A 24,321-nucleotide genomic window follows, 5' to 3' on the forward strand; every position below is an offset into this window, starting at 1 on the left:
TGACTCATTGTGGTGATTTTGGGACTTACACACGTGGACAAAATTGTTGGTACCCCTCATAAAAACTCATAAAAAAGCCAGACTGGAATTTGCAAAAATGCATGTTGACAAGCCACAAAGCTTCTGGGAGAATGTCCTTTGGACAGATGAGACCAAACTGGAGCTTTTTGGTAAGGCACATCAACTCTATGTTCATAGACTGAAAAACCAAGCATACGAAGAAAAGAACACTGTCCCTACGGTGAAACATGGAGGAGGCTCAGTAATGTTTTGGGGCTGCTTTGCTGCATCTGGCACAGGGTGTCTTGAAAGTGTGCAAGGTACGATGAAATCTGAAGACTATCAAGGCATTCTAGAGAGAAATGTGCTGCCTCGTGTCAGAAAGCTTGGTCTCAGTCGCAGGTCATGGGTCTTCCAACAGGACAACGATCCAAAACACACAGCCAAAAACACCCAAGAATGGCTGAGAGAAAAGCGTTGGACTATTCTAAAGTGGCCTTCTATGAGCCCAGATCTGAATCCCATTGAACATATGTGGAAGGAGCTGAAACATGCCATTTGGAGAAGACACCCATCAAACCTGAGACAACTGGAGCTGTTTGCTCATGAGGAGTGGGCCAAAATACCTGTTGACAGCTGCAGAACGCTCATTGACAAATACAGAAATCGTTTAATTGCAGTGATTGCCTCAAAAGGTTGTGCAACAAAATATTAAGTTATGGGTACCATCATTTTTGTCCAGCCCTATTTCACTAGTTTGTTTTTTTAAATAATTATGTTAATCAACAATTCAAAAGTGATGGCTGATTTTGATTATTTAATTTTCAATAAATTTTTATTTATTGTTACTTTTGTGAGTTTCAAGTGATTTCAGTGAGAATTGTGGGTTTTTCCTTCTTTAACTGAGGGGTACCAACAATTTTGTCCACGTGTGTATTTGTGTTTTTTGCTTTTTTGTGGCGCCTCTTTTGGCTGTTTTGTGGTGATTTTTGCATCTTTTTGGGGTGAATCTTTTTGTAATGATTTGACTTTGTGGTAGTTGTGTCTTGTGGTGATTTTTGACTCTGCAGTGATTCTACATTTTATTTTTGGTGATTTCACTTATTGTGGTGAGTTTTGCATCTTTATTGAGTGGTTTTTTTGTATCATTGTGGGGATTTTTGCTTCTTGTGTTTCTTTATTCTCATTTTGCAGAGAATTTGCATCATTTGTATCGTTTTGTGTCTTTAGTAGTGACTGCTGATTCTTCATTTAGATCTTTTCTGCTTGTGGTTTTTTTGTATCTTTTCTGTCTCACTGTGGTGGTTTCTCGTATGTTTGTGCTGGTTTTCCGTCTCATTTACTGACATCCAGCTGTTACTGGGTCACATTTCATCGGATCGTTGTGGTGACACCAGTCCTGGCTTTGTTCCCACTGAAAGGTCTTTAAACTTCAGGATTGTTGCTCAGAAACCAGCGGTGAAAAGAAAAACCTTTGGTCTGTTTGTTCTGTCGTCATGTTTAGTTTTCATCCTGTTTTGTTTGACAGGAAGGTTTGGATTCAAACTGAACTAAAACAAATCATCACACAGCTGAGAACAAAGGGGTGGGTTCTTTAAAGCTGAGATTCATCACAGCAGATCTTCTAAAAGGTAAAAATGAATAAATTCAACTTTAAACAGTTTAGAAGTCGCCTGCTAAAAATGAAAAACTAAGTTTTTCCTGAAATTTAGATGAAATAACTGAGGTGTTAAAAGTAAAACTGACAAAATAGTCTCAAACTTCAGAATTTAAGCTTCCTGAACCAGTTTTTAATGGTTTTAGTTATAAGGAGACATTATAGCTCTTAAAACCTAAATTGTCACTGAGACGACATAAAACCAACACTGATCTTTCTAAACTAAAAGTTGTTTAATTAAACCTTCCTCTTCATTTATTTGTAATAGTTTGTAAACATTAAAAGTTAAACTAAACCTCTTACTGAATGAACTTGAAGGCAGTCTGGTTACTTTTTAAGGAAGTTTGATTTGTTGACATTTTTTCATGCAGTACCTTGAAAAAGATTCACCCTCATTTTGTTACGTTACAACCTCCAGTTTACTTATTTTAAATCTGAACTTTATTTGATGGATCTGTACAAGACTGTCTAAGTTTTAAAGTGAAATTATATCTACACTCAAGAAAAATCTAAAGGCAACACTTTTGTTTTTGCTCCAATTTTTTATGAGATGAACTCAAAGATCTAAAACTTTTTCCACATACATAATGTCACCATTTCTCTCAAATATTGTTCACAAATCTGTCTAAATCTGTGATAGTGAGCACTTCTCCTTTGTTGAGATAATCCATCCCACCTCACAGGTGTGCCATATCAAGATGCTGATTAGACACCATGATTAGTGCACAGGTGTGCCTTAGACTGCCCACAATAAAAGGACACTCTGAAAGGTGCAGTTTTATCACAGCACAATGCCACAGATGTGGCAAGATTTGAGGGAGCGTGCAATTGGCATGCTGACAGCAGGAATGTCAACCAGAGCTGTTGCTGGTGTATTGAATGTTCATTTCTCTTTAGAACAATCTAAAACGGACACAATTAAAATTTTTCTAGTTTGAACTGACAATGAAGCCAAAGAAAATCGTTTCTTTTCTCATTTTAAACCAATAAAGAAAAGACAAACTGAGAATAACACCAAAGCACCAAAAAAATAGTTCGCTTGTCTGAAAAAAATCCAAAAAGTCAGCAAAAAATTCCACAAATTTATTCAAAATTACAAAATCTTCATGTAGAAATTTCCAAAAATTTCTTCAAAATTTCCCTTAAAAGTTTCATTTAAAAAAAAAAACCTCAAAGTTGGCAAGAAATAAATTTTTTTTAAAAATTATAAATATTTTCAAAAAAAGTGAATAAAAATCTTCCCAAAAAATCCTAAAAATATCCAAAGTGATTCCATATAAATCAGAAAAAGCTCTAATATTTTCTTTAAGAACAGCCAGAAAAGAATCCACCAAAATCCAGTGAGTTCTGCTGGTTTTGGTTGATTTTTTTCTGAATGTTCTTAAAGAAACATTTTTTTTTAACATTTCTTTTATTCCTTCAAATTTTCTGAAAATGTGGAAGCTTTCATTGCAAAAATACATTTTTTCCACATTTTCAAACTTTTTTTGACCCACAGGACAAAAGTAGAGTTCAAGCGGTGAGAACAAAACCTGTAAAATGTCTGACCCTTTAATTTACTCCATGAACTTTTAGTCTTCTGTCGACTTTACCGTTTGTGTTGGTATTTTGGAAGCTGCTGTTGGAATTTGTCTGGATTTTATGATAATTACAGGACAGCATCAAAAACAATAATCTGTTTTCCTCACGTCCATTAATGGTGGAAATCAAACAGAACTCAGTGGAACCACTGGATTGGTTGGAGCCCATTTTTAATTTGACCAATTAAGACCAAAAATAACTGGCCTGTCTTTGTTGTGTTTGTTGTTGGTGTTTGACACAGAATCAGATTATTCATGATATTTCAACACAATCTGATGAAAGCCAGACGTGCTGTGAGGTATTTAATGGAGCTCCAGATGTTAATGAGGACGTTTCCTCTGTTCTCACACTGACTTCATTAATGTTGACTTCTGTTTGCTCAAACTAATCATGTCTTTGCTTCCTGTTCCCCTGTGACCTCCTCCCCCACCGGCCCTCCTTTGTTCTGGCTCACTCCTCCCCCTTGGTCCTTCCCTGGTCTTCCCTCCTGGTCCTCCTAGTCTCCACAGTGGACCACCCCATCCTGGCTGTGGTTGTGTCATTGTCGTTGTGTGTGGGTGTGTGGCGTCACTTTTGATGGGACTTTGAGAGATGTCGTCGTCGTCGCAGCATCGGTGGACGGCCTATAAGGGGCGGAGCTTCCCCGCCCCGCTCTTCATCGCCGCCCTCCTCTTCCTCACCTCATCGCCTCCGGTCGCTCAGGGAGCCGCCATAGACATCCCCAAAAGCTGTGAGTAACCATGACAACACCTCAAAACATCTCCAAACATCTCATAACACCTTCTAATACCAACTAACACCTCAGAACATCCTCTTAACCCCACCAAACACCTCCCAACATCTCCAAACATCTCTAAACATCTCATAACACCTTCAAGCTCCATCTAACACCTCCTAGTATCTAACACCTTCAAGCACTTCCAACAACCTCCCAAGAGCTTCCAACACTTACCAACACCATCTAACACCTCCAAACATCTCTCAATTCCACCCAACACCTCCCAATGCCTCCCAACATCTCCAAACATCTCTAAACATCTCATAACACCTTCAAGCTCCATCCAACACCTCCTAGTATCTAACACCTTCAAGCACTTCCAACAACCTCCCAAGAGCTTCCAACACTTACCAACACCATCTAACACCTCCAAACATCTCTCAATTCCACCCAACACCTCCCAATGCCTCCCAACATCTCCAAACACCTCAAACTCCATCTCACACGTCCCAACCTTACCCAATATCTAATACCACCCAACACTAACACCATCCATCATCTCCAAACACCACCTAGCACCTTCCAACACCTCTAAAAACACCTAGCAACAACTAGCACCACCTAACATTTCTTAACACTCCCTAACACTATCTAGAACCACCTAGCACCAACGAGCACCATCATTAAAAAGTGATAAATCTGGACCCACCTCTATGGACTTCAAGGACCTGGAATGTTCTAAGTGAGACTAAACTTAAAGACTGGAAGCAGGAAAGGAGAACGTTTCCTGTAGAAAGTTGTAGGAGTTCTAGAATTTTCTACAGGAGACATTCTCTTCTATGGACTTCAAGGACCAGGAACTCTGGAAACATTCCCAGTATGAAGGTAGAACTCTGATCATGAACATTTTAAGCAAAACGTGTGGTTTTGGAAAGGTTTACATGCAGTTTAGGTATTTTTTCAGTCATTTTAGTTTGTTTTTGAGTCATATTGACAAATTGAGTCTTTATGGACTGTTTTATCAGTCTTTCTTGACAAGTTTTCAAGTTCTGAGTCATTCTAGAAAGGTTTCTAGGTGTTTACTGTCGTGTTTGAGGTCATTTGGTCGATGGTTTTGATATTTTGGTCACATTTTAAGTTGTTCTGGAAACAAAGGTAATTCAAGTGAAACTAAACTTAAAGACTAGAAGCAATAAAGGAGAGCATCCCCTGAGGAAAATTCTAGAGTAGACCTACCAACAACTGTCCAGTTGTCGGTCGGTCTACCTTTGAATTTTCTACAGGAGACACAAAGAGTAATAAATGAACTGATGTATTTGTGTTCTGCATGTCTGTTAAATGTTTCCTTCTGCTTTCTTTCACTGCTTCCTGTGGACGAACAGATAAAATACACAACAGTAAGTCTTCTTCCTCTTTGTTTTAATGAACAAATGTGTTTTTCTTCGCTGCGGTTTATTTTTCACATTTCTACAGAACAGTTAAAATAACAAAAAACAAAAAAATAAGAAAAACTGGAGCTGGATTTGTTTGATTTATCCGTTTTATGTCTCATTGGGACCTTTTTTTTCATCTTACTCAGATCATTTTGTGTCTCGTTTTTTGTTTGTTTTGTGTCACTGTGTGGCTGATTTTTGTCGTTCACTTTCACTTTCTCCTTTTGTGTCATTGTTTGCCCCTTTTTGGGATTTTTAATCTCATGCTTGTGAATTTGTGTGCCATTTTTGTCATTTATCTAATTTTTGTCCTTTTAATCTCATTTTTGTCATTTGTGTCATTTTTGGGCCATATTTGTAATTTTTCTTCATTTTTGTTATTCTTTGCCCTTTTTGTGTCATTTTATGTTTCATTTTTGTTATTGTTTCAGTCTAATTCTTGTTGTTTCTTGTCTCATTTTGTCATTTTATGCCCTGTATTTTTTGTTCAATGTCATTGTGTTTCATTTTTGTCATTTTTTGTCTCATTATTGTAATTTTGTGTCATTTTGTTTCCCTGTTTTGTTTGGTGGCATTGTTTGCCCTTAAAATCCTTTTTATTTCATTTTTTTGTCATTTTTATTTCATTTTTTGTCCCTTTTTTCTCAATGTTGTCATTTTGGGTCTCATTTTTGTCATTTTATTTCACTTTTTGTTTTGTCTCATTGCTGCACCTTTTTATCATTTTTTTTAATCAAATCTTTCTCAATTTTTGCTAATTTTGTATTTCTTATCTCATTTTTGTGATTTTGTGTCTAATTTTTGTTTGTTTTGTGTCATTGTGTTTGAAATTTTGCAGCTCATTTTGTCATTTTATTTTTCATTTTTTTTTAACATTTTGTGTCTCATTTTTTGTGTCATTTTGTGTCTCATTTTTGTCATTTTATGCCCTGTATTTTTTTATTTAATGTCATTGTGTGTTTAATTTTGGTTGTTTTGTGTCTTGTTTCTGTTACGTTGTATCTCCTTTTTCTTGTTTTGTGTCTCTTATGCTGGTAACAAATCTCTTCACTCAGACGTTTTCTGTTTTTGTTTGGGATTTTTTTTTTGGTTAAAAATGATTTGTTGTTTGTTTTTGTTTTTTGGCTTTACCTTTTTGGTCACGGTTGGAAAACTGAACCTGACTGCAGGTCTGGATTAAACCTTGAGCTCGTACAGAGATTAAAGCAGCCAAAAGTCTGTCTGTTGGCCCCAGTGAGGTAGAATTCCTGATAGAAACACTAAAGATCAATTGATTTTGGGACTTTTGCTCAAGTTTTTGCTGATTTGTAGATGCTGTGACTCTGTTGGTTGACTTGTTCCTGTAATGAACATTAATTCCTGATGCTTCCTATAACTTCCTGCAACTTATCTGTAACTTCCTGTCACTTCCTGTGTGGTTCCTGTAGTTTCCTGTCACTTCCTGTGACTTCCTGTGTGGTTCTTGTAACTTCCTTTGTGGTTCCTGTAACTTCCTGTCTGGTTTCTGCTACTTCCCCATAGACATAATAAAGAGTAGACCCCGCATCGGCCGCTACCACGAATGGGCGCTGTCGAGAAATGCGGCCGCAATCTTGGTCCGGTCGCCCGCCTCACTCTGCACCGCTGTTTAACCGGTGCAATGAAGTCTCAGCGCATTAAATGAATTATAATTTGCTCAATACTACGCAATTTTTTAAATCTGCAAACGTCATTCAAAGAGGCATGATCGAGGCCACAATTTTTGGCGTTTTCAAATACTTATAATAAATAAAATAATATTTTAGAAGATGCCGGCAGCGGCTGTAGATGCCATAGTATAATAATTAATCAAGGATATATCTAGGTTGAGAGCTACGTTATATAGAAGCAGACTGTCTATTTTAGTAATTGGAAAAATGAAGAAATACACATATATTGCCTACATATCAAAAAATTGCACTTTCAAGTTAAACACAAGAACAGATGAGATGATATTCAATTTGCTGTCACATACACTGTGAACAAACAAGTACTGTAACGCCAAAAGTATTATTTTTGTACATGACACAAGCCTACCTTAACAGGACAGCACCCAAACTACATATTTAGATCAATTTGCTCAGGCCCTAAAAGCCTTGAAAGAGGACTGCTTTGGTGTTTTTTTTTCCTAGTGCTCCCTTTCTGCAGCTCCAGAGAGGTGAGTTTTGCCATGTGGTGCAGCCTTATCTTCAGAAGCACAGACACAGCTAATGACAACAGTGTAAAATGGTGGTTGTCGATGCCAGACTGTGTCTCCTCAATGTGTTCCCCAAGATGAAAAACGTCCTCTGTTCCAACCTCCTCCCGGACGATGTAGGTGACTGTTGACAACTTTGGTGGCTGCCTTGTTGATGCTTGTCGGATGACCCTCTCTGCAGCTCTCAACACCTTCACAGTACCTTGTGATTCCATCACAAGGCCACCACGGTTTTTCAGTGTCAGCAGGTGGTAGTTTTCCTCAAATGATGATGGTACAGCGACTCAGTGTTTGTGCGGCTAGGGAAACCTTCATCTTCTGGTTCTCTGTAATTTTATTTCCAGCATGCAGTCCACCTTTTCTTTGCACATCATTGAGCTGATCGATGCACCTCCAATTTATCTGTCCACTGGTAGATGCAATCGGACTGTATGACTGCAGAGAAAGAATTGGTCACTGCTCAAACAAGTACAAATAGCACAATTTTGATCTTCACATCCAGTAATAAATGTGCAACTGAACACACAAAAATATTAAGAGTTATTTTTAGTAGCAGAGACATAACTTGTACAAATAGGTATACAACAATAATAATTTACCTGCAACATATTACGTGCCAACTTCAGCATGTGGCATGCGTCCATCATTATAAATACTTGGTCACCAGTCGACGGATGTGGGAAACTGGTTTTAAGTGGTTCTTGTGGGTTACCCCTCAGCTCACAACCAAGTTGATTGCACATGCTGATGTTTGTAGCATGGCCATCCATTGTAACACATACCGCCTGAATACCCCGTGCATGCAGCTCCTCCAAAGCATGAGTGAGAAGGACAGACACACAAAGGGAGTGAGTCTTCGTCAGGTAATATGCAATGGGAGCCTTCCAATGTCCTTGAAGGCCAACCACCAGGAACACAAGCGCCTCAGTAGCAACATCAGTCTCATTGTTTCCTAGCCTAGCCGCGCTAGACAACCCATGGCAACGAATTTAATTCTCTGCCAGGGTGGGTCTCGTTACCCTCCATAAGGCTCGAGGTTGGATTCTCCTAAAACTGGCCGGACGAATCACCATGAAGTGTAGAGTCAGAAGGCGGGCGTAACTAAGTGACGACAGAGGCGCGACGATTCTGACAGAAACAACCGGAAACAACTAGCCTAGCCGCGCTAGACAACCCACGGCAACGAATTTAATTCTCTGCCAGGGTCGACAACAAAAACGACAACAGTCGTTGAGCTCCATTAGCACCGACTCTGAATAATCGTTCTGTTAACATGTCTGTAATATACTTGAGCTTCACCCATTGCCTGTATAAATAAGGCTTCACCGAACTACCGCATCCTCTGATTTCCGGCGCTCTAGGAGCCTATTCGTTGCACTGATTGGTTGTATACCTACCCAATTGCTGCAGAGTGATTTGATAGACAACCTTTTAGCCCGCCTCCCTCCCTGTCGAGAGTTCCTAGACCCTTGCGTCTTCAGAGCATGGGTCTAGCGTGGCTAGGCTAATTGTTTCCATCACCCATGTCTACAAAGCCAGACATTGACTGGTTGTGCGGCTTATATTGCACATGTTTTCTTATGGCCATGGAATCTAACATGACTGCAACACGCCCATATTTAGCCTGGTCATCCTTCCGTCTTTTCTCCAGCATATCCACCATCATTTTGTTCAGGCCAGGCTTGTCATCCACAGAACAAAGCCACCTGTACAAAAAATATTGAGAAATAGCAGTTTAACATATAGAATATGCTACTGTATTTAACTTCCCGAAACTGAATTTGATAACATTTTGACTACCTTTGTAATGTATGTGGATGGGGGAGAGAAAGATTCATAGTGTCTCTGAGGTATTTGTATGCCTTAGGACTATGAAGATGGAGTGTCAGGGCGAATTCTCTGTGCTCCTTTGAGTACTCATGACCCCGCCTGGCCATGAAGTCTAGTTTAAGATCTGAAATAGTATGAGGCAAAATTCACAAGTCACCTTCAATTACGACTAAAAGTTTTAGCTAATAAATACATTTCACAGTGGTAATTTCATCTTACCTGAGTAGAACTCAAGTCTGTCTTTGAGCTCTTCATTAATGAGGTTCTTTTCACTTAATTGTGCTAGAAGACTCTTCACGTTGGTCTTTGCCCTCTTACACGCGCCTTGGCATTCTTTTTTTCTCGCTCCAATATATCAACTCTTTCCAAAGCTCCGGTGAGTCTGGCCTTTAAAGCAGTTGGGGAGGAAGGCATTACATAGCTGTGATCCTAGGATAAGGAGAGATGAACATTGTTCGAGTTATGTTTTACTGGCTGTATCACACATGACACAGGGCTCACATTATTTCTAAAAGTCAGCAGCTGTCAAATCCGCTACCAGTCTCTAAAACCATTATGACATGCTTATATGTAAAATTGAAATAATGTATCTGAATGTGACGCTGAACCCACCGGAGTCTCAGACAGGGTCTCCTCAGATCTTCTGGAGGCAGATGTGTTCCTGCTTTTTTCTGGCTAAAATGAAGACAAGACAGAAAGACATAGATAGATAGATAGATGGCGAGAGAGAGGGAGAGAGAATCACAATGATAAGTAATTTATGCCCTGTAATCAATAGAGTATTTCCCTTCAACAATGCTAACAGCCTTATTGTGATGCACCTACTCTTTGGAGGTGATCTGGAAACTTAAAGATGGATTGAATAACGCCATCTCTAAGGCGGACAACCTGTCCTGTCCTGTCCTGTCCTGTCAGCCCGATCTCACGAGGATTCGTGAAACTGTTACGTAAATTTTTGTTTCGGTTTCGTGCGCACCAACACGATTTCGTCATGTTTTTCGTGCCGCTCACCACGAAATGCGCACCAATGTATTTTAAACGGCGGACTTTTCGTGCCACCCAGAACGTATTTCAAACGAATGTGTGTATTATATTTTTAATGTAAAACCATGGCGAATCCAACGCTATATTTTGCATGACATCGTCCCTAACCATAACCCTAACCATAACCTAACCATAACCTAACCATAACCCGGTGGTACACTTACCAATTTGCATAGGAATTTAAAGAATGTCCGGCGGCCGCAAACGCGATTACACAAGCAGTATACGCCGATGGACAGCTTAGATCGTCATGAATCCGCTGGTATAAACCACTTTCAGCTGTGATTACCACAGCGGGTTTCGTTGTGAGCAACACGAAAAACATTTCGTGGTGAGCGGCACGAAAAACATGACGAAATCGTGTTGGTGCGCACGAAAAAGAAACAAAAAATTTACGTAACAGTTTCACGAATCCCCGTGAGACCGTGTTGGTCCTGTCGAAATCCTGCTCTCTGAAATGTTCACTACACAGCACAGATGAGTCATTTGCTGTGAATTTCTCCCTCCTTAGAGTGATCTCCCACTTCTTCCTCACATTTCTGTCTTTAGGAAATCTTCAAAATGAAACAGGAGATCAAAACAATCTTTAAAAAGAGCTCACTTTCTTCCTTCTTCTTTCTATTTTATTCCTTAAAGTTTCTTACAACCTCTCCCAAACATAAGTTTTTTAAGCTAATGCAAATCTGTTGCTAATACACCAAAGTTGTTATACACACGTGGACAAAATTGTTGGTACCCCTCAGTTAAAGAAGGAAAAACCCACAATTCTCACTGAAATCACTTGAAACTCACAAAAGTAACAATAAATAAAAATTTATTGAAAATTAAATAATCAAAAACAGCCATTACTTTTGAATTGTTGATTAACATAATTATTTAAAAAAACAAACTAATGAAACAGGCCTGGACAAAAATGATGGTACCTCTATAAAAGATTGAAAACTATTTGACCAGAGTGACATGATTAACTCAGGTGTGTCATTTAATTGACATCACAGGTGTTTCCAAACTCATAATCAGTCAGTCTGCCTGTTTAAAGGGAGACAAGTAGTCACCCTGCTGTTTGGTGAAAAGGTGTGTACCACACTGAACATGGACAACAGAAAGCGAAGGAGAGAATTGTCCCAGGACATCCGAAAAAAAATGATAGACAAACATCTTAAAGGTAAAGGCTATAAGACCATCTCTAAACAGCTTGAAGTTCCTGTGACAACAGTGGCTCATATTATTCAGAAGTTCAAGACCCACGGGACAGTAGCCAACCTCCCTGGACGTGGCCGCAAGAGGAAAATTGATGACAAATTGAAGAGACGGATCGTTGGAATTGTATCCAAAGAGCCCAGAGCAACCTCCAAAGAAATTAAAGGTGAACTCCAAGGCCAAGGTACATCTGTGTCAGATCGCACCATTCGTCGTTGTTTGAGCCAAAGTGGACTTCATGGGAGACGACCAAGGAGGACACCACTGCTGAAAAAAACTCATAAAAAAGCGAGACTGGAATTTGCAAAAATGCATGTTGACAAGCCACAAAGCTTCTGGGAGAATGTCCTTTGGACAGATGAGACCAAACTGGACCTTTTTGGTAAGGCACATCAACTCTATGTTCATAGACTCAAAAACCAAGCATACGAAGAAAAGAACACTGTCCCTACGGTGAAACATGGAGGAGGCTCAGCAATGTTTTGGGGCTGCTTTGCTGCATCTGGCACAGGGTGTCTTGACAGTGTGCAAGGTACGATGAAATCTGAAGACTATCAAGGCATTCTGGAGAGAAATGTGCTGCCTAGTGTCAGAAAGCTTGGTCTCAGTCGCAGGTCATGGGTCTTCCAACAGGACAACGATCCAAAACACACAGCCAAAAACACCCAAGAATGGCTGAGAGAAAAGCGTTGGACTATTCTAAAGTGGCCTTCTATGAGCCCAGATCTGAATCCCATTGAACATATGTGGAAGGAGCTGAAACATGCCATTTGGAGAAGACACCCATCAAACCTGAGACAGCTGGAGCTGTTTGCTCATGAGGAGTGGGCCAAAATACCTGTTGACAGCTGCAGAACGCTCATTGACAAATACAGAAATCGTTTAATTGCAGTGATTGCCTCAAAAGGTTGTGCAACAAAATATTAAGTTATGGGTACCATCATTTTTGTCCAGCCCTATTTCATTAGTTTGTTTTTTTAAATAATTATGTTAATCAACAATTCAAAAGTGATGGCTGATTTTGATCATTTAATTTTCAATAAATTTTTATTTATTGTTACTTTTGTGAGTTTCAAGTGATTTCAGTGAGAATTGTGGGTTTTTCCTTCTTTAACTGAGGGGTACCAACAATTTTGTCCACGTGTGTAATTGTGAATAAGCGAGCTGTTTGCAAATGACTCTACAGTCAGGTGTAATGCTGAAAAAATGTTTAATCCTACCTGTGAAAAGTTATTCCTTGAGCCCTGCTCGCTACCGTCCGCCTATTGGCACAGGAATACGCCGCACAGTGCTCTGGCATCGCTGAATCACCATACGAATGACTGGAGCGTATGAGAAGCTCGACCGGACCAAGATGGCGGCCATATTTCTCGCTGCGCAGCACCCCGAGTGGCGTCTACTCTTTATTATGTCTATGCTACTTCCCTGCCACTTCCTGTAACTTCCTGTATGTTTCCTGTAACTTCCTGTCACTTTCCTGTAACTTCCTGTGTGTTTCCTGTAACTTCCTGTCACTTTCCTGTAACTTCCTGTGTGTTTCCTGTAACTTCCTGTCACTTTCCTGTAACTTCCTGTGTGTTTCCTGTAACTTCCTGTCACTTCCTGTGTGGTTCCTGTAACTTCCTGTAACTTCCTGTGTGGTTTCTGCTACTTCCATGTAACTTCCTCTAACTTCCTGTCACGTCCTATAACTTCCTGTGTCTTCCAGTGCTACAACCTCCGATTCTGACAGCGACTCCGACGTCCTTTACTGCGTTTTCTCCAGAAGACATCTACCTGCCCTGCGAGGCCTCCGGGAACCCTCCGCCTACGTATGTACAGCGACTGATTAATGTGATCAACTGACCGCTTCCTGTCTGGCCTTTATGTTGCCATGGAGATAAATGTTGTTCTCACTGAATCACAGCAGAAACTGAATTATCTCTGATTTTCCAGTTTCTCATTGTCCTTTTTCTTTATTGTCCTCCTCACTCGCTGTCTGATCCTTCAGTTTAATCAAATTCAAACTCGGCTTTTTGAAAATCCTGTCAAAGAATGAACTTTTAGAACCTCAGAGCTCATTTTTCACTGCAATGCAATAAAAAACATGGAGAGAAAACTCAGAGATGTCTTCTGTTAGAATCACAAAATTCAGAAAAATAAGAAAATTGAATTCTTTACAGGGGCTGCACAGTGATGTAGTGGTTAGCACTTTTGTCTTGCAGCAAGAAGATCCCTGGTTCGCGTCCCGTCTTTCCTGGGATCTTTCTGCATGGAGTTTGTATGTTCTCCCTGTGCATGCGTGGGTTTTCTCCGGGTACTCTGGCTTCCTCCCACAGTCCTAAAATACGCTGAGGTTAATTGGTTACTCTAAATTGCCCGTAGGTGTGAATGTGAGTGTGATTGTTTGTCTGTATATGTAGCCCTGTGACAGACTGGTGACCTGTCCAGGGTGTCCCCTGCCTTCACCTGAGTCAGCTGGGATAGACTCCAGCACCCCCCATGACCCTAGTGAGGATAAAGCGGTGTACAGAGAATGGATGGATGGATTCTTCACTAAATTCTTTCTAAATTTTTGTCATTTTGTGTCTCATTTGTGTAATTTTGTGTCTATTTTTTTGCATTTTTTATCTCATTGTTGTCATTTTGTGTCTAGTTGTGTCATTTTATGTCTAGTTTTGTCATTTTTTTATCTCATTTTTGTCATTTTGTCTCATTATTGTGATTTTGTTTTTGTTTTTTTGCCATTTTGTGCCCCATTTTTGTTTTGTGTTGTTTGCAGCTTTTTTTTTGTCATTTTTTAATACATTTTTTGTCATTTGTGTCTAGTTTTTGTTAGTTTTATGCTATTGTGTAGCTGAGTTTTGCCATTTTGTGGTTTGTTTGCACATTTTAAGTCTTTCCATTAAAAAAAGAAAAAAGAAAAAAATCCTGTATTTGAAGAAATTATTAAATATAAAAACATTTTGTTGTAGACATTATTTACAGTTTTGTTCTGCTAAACATTTTTATTGTCTATTATTATATTTCTTTTTAAAGAAGAGTTGGAAAATTTTTCCATCAAATTTGACTCCAAATTGTTTAAAAAATGTAATTTGATTAAAGGGTTAGAGTATTTAACCGTCACACTAGTTGTGAATTTGTGCTGAAAGCATCCGTTTGTTCCTTCAGGTTCCACTGGATGAAGAACGGGCAGGTGTTCGGACCAGAGATGGAGGAATCTGGAACGCTGAGAGCCGAAGACGACGAACCTCTGGACTCATACAAAGGAACTTATAGCTGCTACGCCAAGAACACCCTGGGAACCGCCATAACACAACCTGTCCAGATCATCGTAGAGTGTGAGTCACACAGCTTACCAGATATAAAGAAGAACAACACACAAACACCAGCCAGATACACACAACAACACACAGACACCAACCAGATACACACAACAACACACAAACACCAAATAGATACACACAACAACACACAAACACCAACTAGATACACACAACAACACACAAACACCAACTAGATGCACACAACAACACACCAACACCAACAAGATACACACAAAAACACACAAACACCAACTAGATACACACAACAACACACAAACACCAACTAGATACACACAACAACACACAAACACGAACTAGATACACACAACACACAAACACCAGCTAGATATACACAACACACAAACACCAACTAGATACACACAACAACACACAAACACCAGCTGTATATCATCGGCGGTCACTCGTGGTTGAGTATGACTATCCTCCCTCTTGGTCCTTGTGTATCTTCAGGTGGGCATAATGGCCGATTCTGGACCCAATTATTTTGCTGCAATGTGGGCAGGGGAATGTAGTAGTGGTGGGTTTGGGTTGGACCTGTTTGGTTGCTCACTGTCTGACACTGTCAGACAGTGAGCAACAGACTGTGTGACATTGTCTCCAGATCAAACAACATGGCTGGTCTCACCACAGTTTTGTAAACCTTTCCTTTCATTTTAGCTGAAACTCTTCTATCACACATCACACCTGACACTTTTCTCCAGCCGTTCCAGCCTGCCTATACACACTTCTTCACCTCTTTTCCAAACTCTCCATTGCTCTGGACTGTTGACCCTAAGTACTTAAAATCCTCCACCTTCTTGATCTCTTCTCCCTGTAACCTCACTCTTCCACTTGGGTCCCTCTCATTCACACACAGATACTCCGCCTTGCTGCGACTAACCTTCATTCCTCTCCTTTCCAGGGCAAACCTCCACGCCTCTAGCTTCCGACCTGTTCCCTGCTCTCACTACAGATCACAATGTCATCTGCAAACATCATAGTCCATGGAGACTCCTGTCTAACCTCGTCTGTCATCCTGTCCATTACCATAGCAAACAAGAAGGGGCTCAGAGCTGATCCCTGATGTAGTCCTACCTCCACCTTGAACTAGAGAGTGACACGGGAGTGCATTTTCACTCCTGTCCCGTCCCACTCCCACAGAAAAAATCTTGTCCCGTCCCAATCCCAGGCCAGAGTAAAAAAAAAAATCCTGTCCCATCCCACTCCTGGTAAAATGGCTCCCACTCCCGTTCAGAATGACTCCCACTTCTGTACCGCTCCAAGTTTCGCAAGAGCGGTACACGTTTTGCAAGCGGCATATGGCGTGTTAACGCCGTCACACTTGACTCTCGTGAAGCTGAGCAATATTTTCGACTTCCCTGCCATTTCTGTCAGCTTAATAGATAGGTCCTTGCTTCTTACTTTGCGTTGCAAATCAGTTTTTAGCACATCAGATTCTACGCCAGTGTTAACTCCCTCTATTGCTGTTCTTCTTCTTTGAATTATGGTGGAGAGCAGCGGCCGGAAGCACTGCTGGCTTCTGGGCCATGTAGTTCTTTTCACTTTCATTACAGTGTAGGCTTATTGGCAAAAAAACTACAAAATGGCGGCGCATGTCATAAATTATATTTTGTCTTATCGATTGGTTCCCGCTCCCGTCTGCTCCCGTTAACTTTTTATCCTGTACCGTCCCAATCACGTGATCAATAGTAAAGCTGACTCCCATCCTGCGGGAATCCCACGGGAATCCCGTGACCCGCGGGAATCCCGAAAAAATGTCAGTCTCTACCTTGAACTCCTCTGTTACACCTACAGCACACCTCACCACTGTCTTTACAGTCCTCATACATGTCCTGCACCACTCTAACATACTTCTCTGCCACTCCAGACTTCCTCATACAAAACCACAGTTCCTCTCTGGGCACCCTGTCAGAAGCTTTCTCCAGATCTACAAAGACACAATGCAGCTCCTTCTGACCTTCTCTGTACTTCTCTATCAACATCCTCAAAGCAAGTATTGCATCTGTTGTACTCTTTCTTGGCATAAAACCATACTGCTGCTCACAGATGTTCACCTCTGCCCTTAGTCTAGCTTCAACTACTCTTTCCCATAGCTTCATCATGTGGCTCATCAGCTTTATTCCTCTGTAGTTGCCACAACTCTGCACATCTCCCTTGTTCTTAAAGATGGGCACCAGCACATTTCTCCTCCATTCCTCGGGCATCTTCTCACTATCTAAGATCCTGTTGAACAACCCAGTCAGAAACTCTACTGCTACCTCTCCGAGACACTTCCATACCTCCACAGGTATATCATCAGGACCAAGTGCTTTTCCACTCTTCATCCTCTTCAATGCCCTCCTCACTTCATCCTTACTAATCTTTGCTACTTCCTGGTCCACAACAGTCACCTCTTCTACTATTTGTTCTCTCTCATTTCCCTCATTCATCAACTCTTTAAAGTACTCTTTCCATCTTCCCATCACACTATTGGCACCTGTCAACACACTTCCATCCTTATCCTTTATCACCCTAACCTGCTGCACGTCCTTCCCATCTCTGTCTCTCTGCCTTGCCAACCTATACAGATCAGTCTCTCCCTCCTTACTGTCCAACCTAGCATACAAGTCATCGTAAGCCCCTTGTTTGGCCTTTGCCACCTCTACTTTCACCTTACGCTGCATCTCCCTGTACTCCTGTCTACTCTCTTCAGTCCTCTCAGTGTCCCACTTCTTCTTAGCTAACCTCTTTCTCTGGATCCACTCCTGCACCTCTTCATTCCACCACCAAGTCTCCTTATCTCCTTTCCTACCAGATGACACACCAAGTACTCTCTGATCTGCCTCCCTGATCACATTTGCTGTAGTTGTCCAGTCATCTGGAAGCACCTCCTGACCATCCAAAGCCTGTCTCAACTCTTTCCTGAAAGTCATACAACACTCTTCCTTTTTCAGCTTCCACCATTTGGTCCTCTGCTCTGCCTTTGCCCGCTTCATCTTCTTCACCCCCAGGGTCATCCTACACACCACCATCCTGTGCTGTCTGGCTACACTCTCACCTACTATTACTTTGCAGTCACTGATCTCCTTCAGATTACACCGTCTACACAAGATGTAGTCGACCTGTGTGCTCCTACCTCCACTCTTATAGGTCACCCTATGTTCCTGCCTCTTCTGGAAGAAAGTATTCACTACAGCCATTTCCATCCTTTTTGCAAAGACAACCACCATCTGCCCCCCATCGAATCGCCACCTTATCGCGGTGGAGGGGTTTGAGTGTCTCGGTGATCCTGGGAGCTATGTTGTCCGGGGCATAAGCCCCTGGTAGGGTCTCCCAAGGCAAACTGGTCCTGGGTGAGAGACCAGACTAAGAGCGATTCAGAAGACCTCGATGAAATCAAATAATGGTGAAGCCGCTACCTCGCCCGGGTTAGGGAAACCGGGGCCTTCTCCTGGAGCCAGGCCTGGGGGGGGAGCTCGCAAGAGAGCGTCTGGTGGCCGAGCCTTGGGGTCCCGTGGGGCTCTGTCGGGCACAGCCCGAAGAAGTAACACGGGGCCACTGCCCAGTAGGCCCACCACCTACAGGGCAGGAAGTCGGGGTCGGGTGCTATGCCAACTGGGTAGTAGGCAGGAGCGGGCGCCTAGGCATGCCGCCCCCTGGTGGCGTAGACTGGCTCTGGGGACGTGGAACGTCACCTCACTGGCGGGGAAGGAACCTGAGCTGGTGCGGGAGGTGGAGCGATACCAGCTAGATATAGTTGGGCTCACCTCCACGCACAGCAAGGGTTCTGGAACCAGAATCCTGGAGAGGGGTTGGACTCTCTCCTACTCCGGAGTTGCCCAAAGTGAGAGGCGCCGGGCGGGTGTGGGGATACTCACAAGCCCCCGGCTGAGCGCCGCTTTGTTGGAGTTCTCCCCGGAGAACGAGAGGGTCGCCTCTCTGCGACTTCGTGTTGCGGAGGGGAAAACTCTGACTGTTGTCTGTACTCATGGACCGAACAGCAGTTCAGAGTACTCGGCCTTCTTGGAGTCTCTGGGTGGTGTCCTGGAAGGGGTACTGCCCGGGGATTCCATAGTTCTCCTGGGAGACTTCAACGCTCACGTGGGCAATGATGGAGAAACCTGGAGGGGGGTGATTGGGAGGAACGGCCTGCCTGATCTGAACCCGAGCGGTGTTTTGTTATTGGACTTCTGTGCTAGTCATGGTTTGGCCATAACAAACACCATGTTCGAGCATAAGGTTGCTCATAAGTGTACTTGGTACCAGAGCACCTTAGGCCAAAGGTCGATGATCGACTTTATAGTCGTATCGTCAGACCTGCGGCCGTATGTTTTGGACACTCGGGTGAAGAGAGGTGCAGAGCTGTCAACTGATCACTACCTGGTGGTGAGTTGGATCTGATGGCGGGGAAGACTGCCGGACAGACCTGGGAAACCCAAACGTGTAGTGCGGGTGAACTGGGAACGTCTGGCGGAGGACCCTGTCCGTAGGGTTTTTAACTCCCACCTCCGGAAGAGTTTCTCCTGCATCCCAGGGGAGGTTGGGGACATGGAGTCTGAGTGGTCCATGTTCAAAACCTCCATTGCTGAAGCAGCTGCTCGGAGCTGTGGTCTGAAGGTCATTGGTGCCTGTTGTGGCGGCAATCCAAGGACCCGCTGGTGGACACCAGCAGTGAGGGAGGCCGTCAGGCTGAAAAAGGAGACTTTTCGAGCCTGGTTGGCTCAGGGGTCTCCCGAAGCAGCTGATAGGTACCGGCTGGCCAAAAGGGCGGCAGCTGTGGCGGTTGTGGAAGCTAAAACTCGGGTGTGGGAGGAGTTCGGGGAGGCCAAGGAGAAGGACTTTCGGTCGGCCTCGGGAAGTTCTGGCAAACCGTTCGACGCCTCAGGAAGGGGAGGCAGGGCTTCTCTCAGGCTGTGTACAGTCGGAGTGGAGAACTGTTGACCCGTACTCGGGATATTGTCGAGCGGTGGAAAGAGCACTTCGAGGAACTCCTGAACCCGGTAAACACGTCCTCTATGGAGGAGGCAGAGCCTGAAGACTCGGGGGATCTTCCCTGAGATGCTGAAGGCTCTGGACATTGTTGGACTGTCCTGGTTAACACGTCTATACAATGTCGCGTGGGCATCGGGTACAGTGCCTGTGGAGTGGCAGACTGGGGTGGTGGTCCCTATTTTTAAAAAGGGTACCGGAGAGTGTTGAGAAAAACCCAAAGGGTAGAGGGAGGAGGGGGACCCAATAAATCCCCCCAGACCCAACTAAATTAATAATTGATCTTCAGAGGATCACTGGACTCCCTGCCCCCCTCCTCAGCTCTCCGTCTAACGGGTACGGTTCTCCAGCCCAGTGGGGTCTGACCCACCGTTCTGAAGAACATTTAAGCTGGTATTTCGAGGAAAATTCGCCTAGCCTATCACTGCCTTCATCCAGACGCCTGTCCTGCTTCCTCTGATAATTAATTTAACTGAATAGCCACGTTCGAATGGCTAAATTAACTGCCAGTCACGTCTGTTCACGGCAGCTTTTCCTCTCACGGGTTTTGACACTTGTTAAGTTGCTAGGTTAAAGTTTAGAGGTTAGGAAAAAACCTCAAGGATATGTTTATAATAAGCCACCCACGGCCCCAAAGACTAGTAACCTTGCAGAACCTTTTTTAGATGTAATGCACACAATAACCTGACTTTCTACCACCAGGGAAAATATTCATAATTAGTGACTGTGATAGGGATAAAGTGAATTTCCAATCTGTTAACTTTAATTGCTGGAAAAATGTTTATTATATTTTAGCAAGGGCATAGCAATAGCTCTTAATCATCAGACAATTAATCAAACATCAATATTCTTTCAATTGTTTAACACGACTCATAAGTGGAACGATGCTTTCATAAAAGAGAAGTAATAATCACCCAGATTACATAATTTAGAGGGAGAGAGCAGCCGGCTTGGCCACAGTCGACTGCTCACCTGAGACCCGACAAGTGTTTGAGACCCGCCGGGGCCCAGGGGGAAGTGGACGGGGGTCCAGACCAGATTTAGATCTGCATATATCTATTTTTGTTGTTTGGGCCAGTAAAAACTTTGTTCATCCATTCTGGTGTTGTTCCTCACAAGGAAAATAGAGTTCAGTAATGTTCCTTCAGACAGCATTATTTCCAGATCACAGTTCTGTAATCCTCAATGCAGAAAGAGCAGTTCCTTTAATCCATAATTCCATCAGAACAGTTATTCCTTTGCAGATCATGCTGAATTCCCCGTCCAAGTTGCGTGATAAAATCCCCTTAGCTCAGGGCATTTCTACCCTGGTTTGCATCAAGCGACTACCACCCAATGACTCCCAACTTGCGTCTAGTTCAGGTGTAATTTATAGTGAACTGAACCTTTTGCATATGCAATGACTCCATCTTTAACATAGCAATGATCTCATACTAAACTAATTTGAGCAATAACTTCATCTCTACCCCCTCCCAACTCGCACACTTGTACCATGCACCGACCGCATGGACACCTCCACTTTTAAGGAACTGAAACTATCTGTTTTGGACTGTCCAGACAGCCCGATCTCTCCTGTCTGCAGCTCAGCACAGGCTCCTGATCAGGAAATGGAAAAACAGGTGTCAGCCTCTAACTGTCGCTGGCATCCCATTGTGCAATCTTTTGGACAATGTATACAGACTTATTAAAATCCCAATCTATTGTGATGTGAGTTTAGCAAACTTTACGGTGAACATTTCACCCAAGTTCACCTTAGCTTTTGACTTCTCACCTGATTACCAGGTAAAAACCTCTTATTTTAACAGTAGTCAAAACTCTTTCTAAAATATCTCAGTTTAATAGTAATCAAAACTCTTAAAAGCATTCCCATTTCATAAAGCATAAGTTCCTCTTTTTAGTCAAATCGATCAAACACATCAGTTTCCTATGGTAACCAAAAACATCACTTTTCACAGTGAGCTGCTGTTCTGACCTGGTTACTTCTAAAACAAAGATTATCAAGACAACCTTTCAAAAATAATCAAACCCTCACTTTTTACAGTGAGTCACGCTTCTGATTTCTACACTTGTTTCAAAATTATAGAATGTAAGAATAGACACTTGGTTAGTTCAAACACATTCATTAGGTTATGGCATAATTTGATCCTAAATCACAGGTTATAATGTCACAGTGTTCCCTTATTTAGCTGTTGTTCTGTCAGAGTCTCCCCTTTGTGGCTGATTCTGGGATCTCATATCTCCATGCTTCACAACAGTGTGTGCCAACTAGTGTGGTATCACACTTCTCAGCCTCCCCGGGAAAGTTTACTCTAGGGTGCTGGAAGGAGGATCCAACCGATAGTCGAACCTCGGATTCAGGAGGAGCAATGCGGATTCCGTCCCAGTCGTGGAACAGTGGACTAGCTCTTTACCCTTGCAGAGCTGCTGAGGGGGTCATGGGAGTATGACCTGCCAGTCTACATGCGTTTTGTGGATCTGGAGAAGGCCTATGACCGTGTCCCTCGAGGGGCTTTGTGGGGGGCACTGCGGGCTCTAAATCGGTTGATGTCGAAAAGTTCTGTACATGATTTTGACTCCCTGGGGCAGACGTTGGCTTGCAAGATGGAGGATGGCAGCAACGTAGATGGAGAATAGTGTTGGAGCGATGACACATCCCTGTTTGACTCCCCTGTTGACTGTAAAGGGTTCTGTTTCGTCTCCACTGCCACTGAGTACCATGGCATTTCCGTAATTTCCGCAGTCAGCCTTGTCCCCCTTTTTAAAGATGGAGACAATCAAGGCATCCCTAAGCTGTGCAGGGATTTCCTCTTCTTCCCATATTTTCAGAAACAGGGCATGGATGTGCTTCAGAAGATCAGGACCGCCTTTCTTCAGGACTTCTGCTGGGATGCCATCAGGTCCAGCAGCCTTGTCGTTTCTCATCTTCCTGATGGCGTCCTGTACTTTATCCAGGCTAGGTGGTTCTTCCATGCTTTTCTGTATGGGCTGTTGAGGGACTTGGTCAAGGGAGTCCATCTCAGGAGTGGTGTCTCTGTTTAAGAGGTCCTTATAGTGCTCTTTCCACCTGTTTGCAATTGCCTCCTTGTCCTTCAGAAGCAAGAGCCCATCTTTAGAGAGAAGGGGGGTTAGACAGCGGTGGCTGGGGCCATATACCACTCTTGTGACATCAAAGGATCTTCTCGTGTCTCCAGAGTCAGCAAGCTGCTGGATCTCCAGAGCCTTCTTTGTCCACCACTGATTCTTCAATTTCCTAACTTGTGTTTGTATGGCTGCCTTTGCTTTGGCATGGGCTGCTCTTTTAACCTTGCAATGAATGTTGTTTTGCCAGGCGATAAAAGTTTGCCGCTTGGTGTCGATGAGCTGTTGGATCTCGCTGTCATTCTCGTCAAACCAGTCTTGATGTCTCCACTTTTTGTGACCGAGGATGCTTTTGCAGGAGTCCACGATAGCAGTGGAAAGTGTGCTCCAATGTTTTTCGGTACCCTCTGGGTACTGTTTGGGCAAGGCTGCCCTAAGAGTATCCTGCAGTTGTTGTTGGTAGACGATATCATCTAATAGTGCCGGCTCTGTCCTTTCTGCCACCTTCTTTTCCACATTAAGCGGATAGACATGATGGAGCGAATGAGGCGGTGGTCAGTCCAGCACTCATCTGCACTGGTCATTGCTCTGGTGTTAAGGACATCATGGCGGTCCTTGGAGCGGACTATGATGTAATCAATGAGATGCCATAGCTTGGAGCAGGGATGCTTCCATGATGTTTTGAACTTGGTTTTCTGACGAAAAAGTGTGTTGGTGATGACCAGGTTGTGCTCTGAGCACTTGGTTAGCAGCAATATGCCATTGGAGTTTGTGTTTCCAACTCCTTCTCTCCCCAGCGTGCCGCTCCATAGGTGGTGGTTTCGTCCCACTCTGGCATTGAAGTCTCCAAGCAGGATTAGCTTGTCCTCCTTTGGGACTTCAGATAGTATTTTGTCCAGGTCAGCATAGAAGGCCTCCTTTACTTCATCCTGTGCATCAAACGTTGGAGCACCACTAATAATGGTGGCCACCTGACTGCTGGTAAGTCTCCGACGAATGGTCATTAGGCGCTCATTGATGCCCACAGGGAGTTCGTGGAGGTGGTTGATGAGGCAGTTCTTAATAGCAAAACCCACACCATGGATTCTTGGCTCATTTGTGGGATTTCCCTTCCAAAAGAAAGTATAACCGCCTTTTTCTTCCTTCCGCTGCCCTTCATCAGCCAGTCAGGTCACGGAGAGTGCTGCAATGTCAATCTGGAACTTCCTTAGCTCTCTGGAGATGATGGCAGTTCGCCTTTCAGGTCTATCACTGGCTTGGTTGTCCGCGAG

General features: G+C 43.0%; 1 protein-coding gene across 1 annotated transcript in view; it reads left to right on the forward strand.

Moving 5' to 3' along the window:
• The first annotated feature begins 1,529 nt into the window (after positions 1-1,529).
• Positions 1,530-24,321, forward strand: part of LOC110950444 (neural cell adhesion molecule L1.1-like) — a 139,646-nt gene continuing 116,854 nt past the window's right edge. Inside the window, 1 exon segment of the mRNA XM_051949515.1 lies at positions 1,530-1,631. The gene's annotated coding sequence lies outside the window, so the exon portion shown is untranslated.

The sequence above is a fragment of the Acanthochromis polyacanthus genome, chromosome 6 (genome assembly GCF_021347895.1).
Source record: "Acanthochromis polyacanthus isolate Apoly-LR-REF ecotype Palm Island chromosome 6, KAUST_Apoly_ChrSc, whole genome shotgun sequence".
In the NCBI taxonomy this organism is placed as follows: Eukaryota; Metazoa; Chordata; class Actinopteri; family Pomacentridae; genus Acanthochromis; species Acanthochromis polyacanthus.